Source organism: Arvicola amphibius, chromosome 10, assembly GCF_903992535.2.
Source record: "Arvicola amphibius chromosome 10, mArvAmp1.2, whole genome shotgun sequence".
NCBI classification, from domain to species: domain Eukaryota; kingdom Metazoa; phylum Chordata; class Mammalia; order Rodentia; family Cricetidae; genus Arvicola; species Arvicola amphibius.
The window spans coordinates 113,307,486-113,319,784 of NC_052056.1; positions in this window are offsets into that span (position 1 = coordinate 113,307,486).

Sequence of the window (12,299 nt, forward strand, 5' to 3'; positions counted from 1 at the left end):
AGAAACCTCAGTCAACATAATTTTAAATTTCATATGGACATACAAAAAAAACCCAGAATGACTAAAGTAATCCTGAATTCTGGAATTATCACCATCCCTTATTTCAAGTTGTACTACACAGAAATGGTTTTTAAAAAGCAGAGTATTGACATACTAACAGACACGTTAATCAAACACAACTGAAGATCTGGTCATGGTGTCACATACCTACACACATGGGGTCTGTGGCTGATTTGCCCAGTGTCCCTCCACTAGAGAAAACTACTTTACCCTTCCAGCAGGTATCAATTGCAAATTGTTTCTTGTTAGGAATTGGACTCTGTCCACTTTTCCTTTCAAAGCTGGCATTTTTTTCTGAGTTAAACTCATGCAGATCTTGGGCATGCTTTCACGGTCTCTGTAAGTTTACATGTGTATCAGCCTGGTTGTGTCTAGAAGACACTGTTTTCTTGAAATCATCCACCACCTCTGACTCTTTCTTTTTACTCTTTTTTAAACTTTCTTTTTTATTTATTCTTTGTTATTTATTCTTTATTATTTATTTCACATCATGCATCTCAATCCCATACATTTCCTGTCCCTTTGTATTTGCCCTCTGCCCATGCAAATCTCCCCAAAATAAAATTTAAAAGAAAAAAGAGGAAAAAAAAAGAAATTTTCTCATTATGGAAGCTGTACCATGACACAGTAAATCATGCAGTGAACTTTTTCGTCCACCTATCTTTACTTGCAAGCGTTCATTGCAAAGAGTTATTGGCCTGACTCATATAATCATTCTGTCTCCTCTTCCACATAGATCCCTGAGCCTTGAGTAGAGCACTGGGTGATCCAAAGTCTTTTATTCTCTGCACAGTGCCCAGCTGTGAGTCTCTGTGATAATTAGCATCCTACTGCAAGAAGAAGCTTCTCTGATAGCAGTTGTATGATGCATGGACCTATGGGTATAGGAATATTTTATTAGAAGACATTGTATTGCTAGGTTCATTTAACAAGATAATAGTAGTAGGCTTTCCCTGGGGCACATGACCTAAGTAGTCTCAAGTTGTTTTGAACACTTAGCAGTGTCATATATAAGTTCTATTTTATGGAATGGATCTTTACAAAAATAATCAAAACGTGGTTATTTACTCCCACAACACTTGTGCCACTATTGCACTAGTATATCTACATACAGGTCTCCATTGTATACTGAAGAGTTGGTATCAGGGTGAGATTAAGTTGGAGTTGGTATCTGGGTGAGACTGCTGATTATTTTTATCCTCTGATAGCATGCAAAGTACTTTGCAGCACCATAAATGTTAGTCAGTAGGGTGAAGCTTCAAGTTTGGTATTAGTTTTCAATTTCTCTATAATTAATGGATTAGTAAGTGGCATCTTCAGAAGTAGGGCCTTGCCATCAGGTTGTGGAGGATAACCAAAAGCCTGTAACAATATGTGATGTTTGGGAGAAGCCTAATGACCCCCTTGGCCAATAACTCAAGAAGATTGGTTAACCTATCCCTTTAGGTATAGATGGGCATGGATCCTCTCAGACCTCAGCTTATAAGAAGGTGCCTATAGCAAGATCAAGGCCATACACTATTGTAGCCAAGGACACTTGGATTTAAGTGGGTCTGCTTCTACATTCAGAGCCACACAATCGGAAGCTTACAGCCTGGTTGCAGTTTCTTCTTCTCAAAAAATGGTTCCTCTGCCTTATTTTCTTTCCTGTTATGGTAAAATGCCCTAATAAAAGTAACTTTTTAAAAAAGAGATGTTGTTATGACTAATGGTTCAAAGTTACAGTCTATCACTGCAGGAAAGTCAAAACAACAGGTGGTGGGAGCAGATTGGCTCATTGCATCCACAGCCAAGAAACAAGATGTTTACATGCTAGTGCTCAGTGTGCTTTTTTTTATTGTATAGTATCCAGAATTCCCCACCCAAATAAAGGTCTCACCACAGTTACGATAGATCTTCCTATATCAATTAATGTTATCAGGATAATCTCTTATAGACATTATCAGAGACTAACCTTAACCTAGAAAATTCCTTAGAGGTGTGTTTGTGAGTTTTTCTCCTAGATGATTATATTCTGTGAAGTTGTTAGTTAACACCAATTCTCACAGTTCCTAGTCTTTGGCTCCACAATTCGACATCTTCCTGGTGCAGGAGAATTGTCTGTATTCTGTCAATCATGTTTTAAATAAATGCTGATTGGCCAGGCAGAAAGTATAGGTCAACCAAACAGGAAGTAGAGGTGGGGCAATGAGAACAGGAGAATGCTGGGAAAGGAGGAAGCCCATTCCTCCGCAGTTCTGCCCAGATCACCAAAGAAGCAAGATGTAAGCTACCTCACTGAGAAAGGTACCGAGCCATGTGGCTAACATTGATAAGAATAATGGGTTAATATAAGCTACAAGAGCTAATAAGTAGCCTGAGCTGATGGGCCAATCAGTTTTATAACTTTTGGAGAGCTCTCTGTGATTTTCTTTGGGACTTGCCAGCTGTGGGGTGCCAGCAAGACAGAAACCTCAACAAGCCAGCTTTCATTGTTACATCTTCCTACCTGGATCTTAAAGTTTCCAGAAAATACTTTTGTAAGTAAGTAACTTTCAAATTAATTTTGCTGTGGGTTCATATAGATGGACCTCCTGATGTTCATCATCTGATATAAATATCATCCCTTTCCCATTCTTCATCTTTAATTGTGTCTGTTGTTCATATAATTCCATTACTCTTCTATTGTCACACTGCCAGCTTAACTGTCAACCTCACCTCAAGTTTTCCAAACTCGCTATATTGAGGTCATCCCATCTATCTGCCCCACTTCCAAAGTTCTCTTGAATTTACTGAATAAAAATCACTATAGACCTCTTAAAATTTTCATATAGAGGAAACATATACATATATATGTATGTATATATCCAAAGTGGGATGTAAAGTATTCTTTTTATTCAAAGACACTAGATCTTTAAGAAGAAAATCATTGACAGTAACATTGTAGAGGAAAATTCCACATGACTTATATCCATCCCTTCCTCTGCCAAAACTTTTTGTAAGAACATGGTCAGCCTCAATAACTAAATGTATTTAAAAAACAAGCATCCCCATTCTTTTACCAGTTACCTTCTGCAACATATAGCTAAGAAAGATAGCTATTATGAGAAACAAATTAATGAAACAAACTTGAAACCAATGATGAAGTAAGAACTACTCAGATAGCTGCTGATACATGCCACTGTCAGGGGAAATAAAAGGCCAGAGTTGAAGGTGGAAAATGTGGTTATAGAACACAAGCAAATGCCCAACTTCATAATAAAATCCAAGTGACATTAGGCAAATATTTTCACTCCCATCAACCTTATAAATATTATCAGTGTGGTTTTCTTCTGTGTGCCAATCCTTGAAACAAATTTCAAATTATTATGAATTTTTTTAATGTATTTTAACAAGTATGTTTATTTTGTCCTTCCACTGAGAGGCAAAATGATTGAGAGGATCTTTATTTTATAAACAAACAAGAAGCTCTGTGCCTGTTTAAGTTCTGCTGCTGAAACTTGTTCATAGAAATCAGCCTTGCCTTAGGCAGATGGTCAGCATCAGACCTGCCCACACACAGCCTTACACACTGCTGAGTAAAGTACAAACATAGAGACACCAAGGAGAACACGAGCCCTGTACGTCCATTCATTCATGTAGTTTACTACAAATGGTGTTTAAATGTAATAAAAGCCTCATAATTTCTAAGTTAGGATCCCATCTCTTGATAGCATACAGGAAACTAAGGAAACACATGGTTCTTAAGATTTCCTAAAGTAAATACTTTATTATATTCAGGACCTTACCTTTCACAAGGTCTAATAATTTGGATATCTTAACTTTGGATAATTAATATGTGTGTATATGTGTGTGGAGGTGGCTGGCTGGCTGGATAGATGGATGGATGGGTGCACATACCTCATGTTTGCATGTTCTTTAGTGGGGGGGATACATAATGGTGGTACATGCGCCCATGTATGCATGTGTATGTGGAAGTTAGAAGCTGACACCAAGCATTTCCATTGATTTTTCTCAAAGGCAGTATCTCTCACTAAACCCCAAGATCTCAGTCCTCCTCCACCATCAGCCACATTCAGAGAGTCTGGTTTGGTCGCCTGTTCCATCAGTCCCATTCCAACTGGACTTGGTGGTCTCCCATTAGTTCTGTCCCACTGTCTCAATGGGTGAATGCACCCCTCACTGTCCTGACTTCCTTGCTCATGATCTCCCTCCTTTTGCTCCTCATCAGGTCCTTGGGAGCTCAGTCCAGTGCTCCAATGTGGGGCTCTGTCATTTTCTCCATCCAACGCCAGGTGAAGGTTCTCACTCAGGATGGTGTTTTCTATTTCCATCCATTTGCATGCAAAATTCAAGATGTCATTGTTTTTTACCGCTGAGTAGTACTCTAATATGTATATATTCCACACTTTCTTCATCCATTCTTCCACTGAAGGGCATCTAGGTTGTTTCCAGGTTCTGGCTATTACAAATAATGCTGCTATAAACATAGCAATGGGCTTGGACTCTTCAGCATGGACGGGCTCACTGTGAGCCTTTTCAGCTTGGTTGCTCACCTTCCTGGACTTAGGGGGAGTTGGGAGGACCTTGGTCTTAACATAGTGAAGGGAACCCTGATGGCTCTTTGACCTGGAGAGGGAGGGAGTGGGGGTATGGGTGGAAGGAAGGGGAGGGAAGGGGGAGGAGGAGGGGAGGAGATGGAAATCTTTAAAAAAAAATGAGAAAAAAAATAAACCCCAAGATCTATGATTCATCTAGATTATCTATCTAGCTTTCCCTAGGAATCTCCTGATGCTATCTATCTAGCAGTGTGCTTACAGGTGGGCTGCCACACCTACCCACCTTTTCCATGAGTGCTGGGGATCACATTTCAGTGTTCATACTTGTGAAGAAAGTAATTTATCCACTAAACCATCTCCCCGGACCCTTTATATTTTTTACTTAAAAATATTTATTTCACCAAGTAGTGGTGGTGCACACCTTTAATCCCAGCACTTGGGAGGCAGAAGCAGCTGGATCTCTGTGAGTCTGAGTCAGAGACTAACCTGGTCTACACAGTGAGTTTCAGAACAGCCAGGGCTACACAGTAGAGTCCTGTCTGGGGGGTGAGGGGGATAGCCTGTTTGGATGCTCACCTTCCTAGACCTGGATGGAGTGGGGAGGACCTTGGACTCCCCACAGGGCAGGGAACCCTTACTGTTCTTTGGACTGGAGAGGGAGGGGGAGGGGAGTGGGAGGAGGAGGAAGGAAATGGGAGGCGGGGAGGAGGCAGAAATTTTTAATAAAAATAATAATAATAGTAATAATAATAATAATAAAAGAAATAAAAAATTATTTCAGGGATTGTTAGGGAATAGTAATGCATGTTCCCTAACTACATCCTACCTGGAAGCTTTCCTTTGAAAATGTCATATTTTCACTTTTTATGTCCTAAAACCAAAATAAGTGATGTTACTCTGTTTCTTCCATGCCCATTTGTACTGTTAGCAGCTCAATAAGACTAGGGAAGCTATCAAGCTAATTACCATGGGCTCCCTCTGCTGGTGAGTCAATATGCCAAGAGCAAAGAAAAAACATGCAAAATCAATAAAATATGAATAAGATCTTCACAGAATAAGATCTTCATCCCCTTCATAAGCTAGTAAGTTACTTGCACTTCAGTTTAGATCATGAATTTTACCCAAAAGTCCAAAGGGTAAAACTTTGATCCCCAAGGGACTGTTTTTGGCAGGTGCTGAAACTAGCTGTAGAATCTTACAAAGATGTTCTTGGATCATCAAAGGTGCCCTCAAAAAGGCTTGTTGGACTCCAGTTCCATTATCATATTTTTGCTTCATGGTGATAAAGTGAAAGTTTTGTTTCATCCACTCCCTAAGAGTTGCTTTCACAGTACCAGAAGGTGCCATGAGAGCTTCCAAAGGAGAGAAGCAACAAAGAGTCTTGCCGAGCTATGTTATCCATGAACCACATCAAGGACTAGCATGGCACAATAATCCTAAGGATACAGTAGTGGTACACACACCTTGGTGGAAAACTAAACAATGCAGGGAGAAAGTGGAGTCAGGCAAATGTTATGTAGCCACCCAAGAAGCAAAATGTGAGGTAACAAGCAATGAGCCTTGTGGTAAAATATAATAGAAATGGGTTAATTTAAGATGCAAGAGTTAGTTAATAAGAAGCCTGAGCTAATTGGCCGAAGAGTATGTAATTAATATTAAGTTTCAGAGTGGTTATTTTATAAGCGGCTTCATAAACAGGTAGGTAGAGAGAACTCAGTCCAGGAGGACCAGCAGGAAGGAGAATATTTGTAGCTACATCTGGTGCCCAATGTTTGAAGCTAACCTGCCTGGCTCACCACCCACTTTGGGTCAGGGTATTTGTAGGTCTGCTTGGTGTTAGGAGGAAAGTAGCTGAGAATGTGCCCACAGCTCAGCACTCCCGGCCTGCAAAGTGGCTGGATGGGGTCTCTTAGGTGTGCATAGGCAGGGGCAGATTCCCACCACCATACACAGAGACACTTCTAGGCTGTGCAGCAAGTATCATGGCAGATTAAGCTTCTACTCTGACAAAAAGAGTTTATGTGCTGCATACTGCTTCCCAGAGTTGAGGTGGCAATCATGGTCCCCACCCTGCAGACCCAGAGCTGGTGGTGGAGCTAGTGGTGAATGTTCTTCCGCCATATTGGATGAGGTAGAGCCAAAAGGCAAAACTGCAGCCTTATTCCTAGCTATGCTGCTTAGCACTTAAAAAGGAATAAAAAAAGTCAAAGATTACAATAATGATTTAAAAATTCTTAAAAAGAAATAAAGTAAAATATATGTATACTGAACCACATAAAGATGGAAAATACACAGAGTCTGGATTATGTATATTATTTTGTCTTCTTTGAATATTTGGCTGCAAAGAGACATTTGATTCTGGGGACTGCTAAGCTAAACCAACATATATATTTTAAAGGTATCTTGACTTCAAAATTTGAGACTAAGAGTAGACTTCATTATACCAGAAGATTCCATACATGCTTACAAAGGAGAGAAACAGCCAACTGTCATACTCAGCTTAGAATCACAACAACGACCAATGTAACAGAACAATATGTGAACAACAGAGGCACGTTGTTAGAGGTTTCTGTCCCGCCCAGTCCCACAGCCATTCAGTTCAAAAAAAATACACAGAGGCCTACATTAATTATAAATTGGTTGGCCTATTAGCTCAGGCTTCTTATTAACTCTTACAACTTACATTAACCCATAGTTCTTGTCTGTGTTAGCCACGTGATTTGATACCTTTTATCAGTGAGGCCTTCTCATCTTGCTTCCTCTGTGTCTGGGTGACAATGGCAGACTGAGCCTTTCCTCTTCCCAGAATTCTCCTGTACTGGTTGCTCCACCTATACTTCTTGCCTGGCTACTGACCAATCAGCATTTTATTAAACCAATACAACTGACAAATCTTTACAGGGTACAAGATCATTGTCCCACAGCACTAAGGCATGCAGATATCTAAGCGGATTTAAGTCTTACTCAACAAGAGGTAAAATCATACATTATACTGGAAACCTAACCAAATACACAGGAGTTGTGAGATCGTAGATCTTGGAGGAGAGCTATTTCACTTAACTCAAACAATCCCTAACTAAATTCTAAATATTTTTTATGCCCACAGATGAGTACAATCCTCATCCCTCATCAAGGAAACCTTTCTTTGCAACAAGACCATTACAGAAAAGCACAACTGACCAAAGTACAGAGTTGTGGAGCCCAGGCACACCTGATACATCTACAAGACAACTCCCATACCTAAGACTCAGGTATTGTGAATGTGGGGGCAGAAAGACTGTAAGAGCTAGAGGAACAGGATGTTTGTTGTGAGACTGTGTCTTTTCACACTCACTCAGAAGTCACACCCATGAAATCTTCCCAACACAGCTGCCTGAATATCACCTGCTAAAGTGAACAGGGGAGAGCTTTCACCCTACACAGAAAAAGACAGGTAACTAAAGAAGGCTGAGAGAAGGAGAAATTGTCTTCACCAAAAAAAAAAAAAAAACACTAATAGTTTATCCAATACCAAATGGTCAAATGGTCAGCCCTGAAAACATGTATACAAGTGACATTATACAGACTAAGCAGGCTATTATTCTATTATACTTAGAATATATATATATATGTATATATATATATATATATATAACATACATACATCATACACATGTATAAATTTTAAAATGATGAATTTGAATGAGAGCAGAGGGGGTACATGGGAAAATCTGAAGGGAGGAAAGGAAAAGGGGAATGATGTAATTACAATACCAGAAAATTTTAATTGTATACAAAAAAAAGAATTGTGAAAGAGTACTCATTTAGCCTTCAATAATTTAGAGAACACTTTGTCCTTGCAAATAATATGTAGAAACTTGTGGTTAGGCAGCTGCGGGCTCTGTGGTTGTGAAGCATGCAGAGTGCCCACTTTTGTATAAATGGGTTCATTTCTATGGCTGTTCCAAGAGTCACAGATCAGAGCCCTCTCCCACTATGCTCCTGAGTGGAGAATCCAACTCAGGTACAGTGTGTCTTCTGTCCCTTATAGTTTGTAAATGTGTGTTATCTGGGCAGACAATCTGCCGCCAACTAATTGTTGGCTTCCCTACTCATTCGCTGCTAGTAAAGTTTCCAGACTGCTCGTGTTTTAAAGCACACGACTTGGGAAAGTTTGTTTCGTTTCCATTTGAGCCAAAAGAGGTAGGAAATGTTACACTCACCTGTGCTGCTCCTGGCTGGGGGTGGGTGATGTGTCGCTGGTCATGGCTGCTTCTCTGCTCCCTACCAGGGTCAGCATCATATTCTTTATCATGAGTGCTATCGTTGTTCTCAGTATTGCTGTATTTGCCTGTCAGTGATTCCTGTCTAAAGATGCATTTCAAGTGTCAGACTTTTTCTATCTTTTAAGTGTAGAAAGTCTAAACACATGGTTCATTGGCAACTCATCGCCACTGAACAGATAGTTCTCTGTCCCCCTGTGGTATGGATATGTGACAGAATTAATAATATTGCCATTCTGGGAAGGCAGTTACAGAGAAACTAAGTCTTTTCAGGATATATCAGATAACTCTGGTTACTCTAGACAAGGGCCCATCAACTGGAATTGCTTGTGCCTGCTTCTTTTTTCTCTTTAATCTCTTCACTGGAAGAACGTACATACTCCTCTCCATGGCAGGTGAAGTCTCTCTATTTCTCCCATAACCACTTCTCAGTATCACAAACCTATTCTTATCCTAGGATGCCAAGCATGCAGTCAGAGGAGAGAAATCTGGGGGAATGGGTCTTAACATATCTTCTCTACATTAGAGACCATTGGAGAGTTGTGAGGGTGGCTTCCTTCCACTCCACAGCAAGTTACTTTAAGATCTTTTGGCTTTACAGCCCTCCTAAAAATTTCAAGTTCTTGGTTTTCCCTGAAGCTACCACCAAATTTTATATCCTTCTGTTTCTGTAAATACCAAGACCCCAAGACTGGTGATCTTTTCAGGACAAAGCTGTTGCTAGAGGCCTCAGCACTAGTGAGTTGTTGTGTTTGGTGGCACATGACTCATTCGCTCTCCCAGAATCCACACTTGTTCACCACCTTTTCTACGGAGTCTCTAAAAGGTTACAATTGGGTGTCAGCTTCTAGAATCTCTATCCCCAGGGTTCACCATAATTAAATTACTAACATCTGGAACCTTCTGAACAGGTTGGCTAGGAGAAGGTCATGCTCAGGATCCTTTAGAGTGTACCTTGTTCTCCTGCCTCTGAATCCACAGGTGTATCCAGAACAGCCTCTGTAGAAGGCATGGCAAGGGAAATGGGACAGCTGTTAATTCATGCAGCCTGTGTCTCTGAGTCAGCCTCAGTTTACTTAAAACATCAACTTCCTCAAAATCCTTTAAGTAATGACACTTTCTTTTGCTCTTTATTGCTATTGACAGCTAGAATTTTTCTATGTGATAATCAAGATTGCCTCGAGATAAGATTAACCGTGTCACATTGTCTAAATTCACGAGGAAGCAGATAAGAGAACAGGTCTTAGAAGAGTGTCCTAGGTTGTCATTTTGAGGTGTAGTTTGGAACAGTTACTTGAACCGTCCAAACCTTCTCACAGAATAAGGGGATAAGAGACACATTGGTTCACAGGATCATCGCATGAAAAGTCAATGTATGTGAGGTAGAGTGCAAAAGTCCCAAGTTCTCCGGTTGTCTTTTCATCAGCATCTTCGGTCATCAGGAATTAAAGTTTTCCCATTAAATCTTGGTTATCCCTGTGACTTTTTGGTAAATAGACTATGGTAGAATTGCCATAATGTTGATCCATAGAGGCTGAATACTCTCTCACCTTCCCTGTAAGAGCCCTGCTGCTGCCTTGTGAACAAAATGGAACTGGTCTGTTGGTACCAGTTACTATGTGGTCCTCTGTAACACAACTGCTAGATATCTGAATGATATTCTCTGATGCCTCAGCCACCCACAGCTGACCTGAAATGGAAGAGTCTGCTATGCCAAGTTCAGTCATCCAGATATTCCTAGGTAATGGATGATTCTTGCCTTAAGCATTTGTCTTTGTCATCTTAGGCTAGTGCAATAAAATAACACAAACCAAATGAATCAATGGATGTTTGTTTCTCCACCACGACTTTTGAGAAGTAGATGACCTGGTATTTGGGAGAACTCACTTCCCACCTTGCCTTCTTCCTGTTCTCACATGGCAGGAGAGACCGCAGCTGTTGCTGCTGCTTATAAGGCCACTGAAGCCATCTGTGGCCTCTACTCTGATAACCTCATCTAAACTTAACCACCCCTCCCAAATCCCACCTTCTTCTACTGTCACATTTGAGCATTGGGGCTTCAACGTATGAATGTGGATCAAAGAGAGACCCAAACATTCAGTTTATACCAACCACTATATTTTGAAGTAGTTTGTTAAGTGGGGAACAAATCCTAATTATTATCACATAGGAACACTTCAATAGGCAAAATTAAATGCTCAATAAACATATCAAAGTATTATTGTTCTTTATAGCAAGGTAAAAATTTCTCATCCAATATACAAATCTAAAATCTATGAAATAATAATGGCCTTGTCTTCTGTACTTTATAGCTTTGAAGAGAAAAACATCATCTTTAAACATAAGCCACCTCACAAATGTTTCTAATTTATTAATTGTTCACGGTTTTAGTTGTGAAAGATCTCTTGAGCCATTTTCCTTCATATGGAAAATGGTTTATGTGGAAGAAAAAGATAGAGAACAATGGAAAAGTTTGATTCTTTTTCATTATGAAGGCACAGGGTTGGAGGTCAATGGTAGCAACAAGAACTTTCAGAGGGATCTGTGAGGTGATACCATTTCATGGAATCTATAGAGAACAAAGTCTGAAAAATGGAAAGGTTAAAAGGTTAATGGAAAGCAGGGGAGATACCAAAAATATCCTAGAGCTGAATAAAATCTTTAATAGATCTATCAGAAGTTCATGGGCTCACCACATGTACTTACTTGGATAGCTTATTTTCAATGCTGTCCTGCAGTGAGTGTCCACAAGGATTTTCACACTCCTGGGTTCTGTGACTGTCAATAACTTCAGGGACAGGCCATAGAAGGACATCCTGACTGCGCTGTCTTCCCCTCAGTCCGTTTCTTTCCACTTAATGTAGCCATTACTGTTTCTCCAAGAACATGTATCACTGCAACTTTTCAATCTAATATGAGCATACAGTTGTTCACACAAATAGTTAATTAATGTTCCCAACTTGGTAGAATTATAATGCCATAAAAGCAAGTTCACAGACACCCAAATCTACCCCTTCACCAAGCAAACAAACAAAGGGCAGCAAAGCATGCAAGAGTTTCACAGTGCTGTAATTCTAATAAGGTCAGAGAGTAAACATCAGTTCACACAGGAGTGGGGACAAAACACGCTTATTGTCAACCCAGTGGCCTCTCTCTTTCCCTTTATTTCCTAGCAATAGATGTTTAGCTTTTGTCTGGGTAGCAATATGCACTGTTAAAAAGTTCCTCCTGCCTGTTTTCTAGACAGGGATAACCTTATGCCACTTCGTGACAAACACGTTCCAAATTGAGCCACTCTCTCATATGACACAAGGAAATGGCATGGTTTCCATAATGCATACGCCAATGGGACACCGCAAATGATACACAGGAGGAAACTGGTACGTGCATATTCTGTGCGGGTGTGGAGAGGCACTAGAGATGGCTCAGTGCTTAGGAG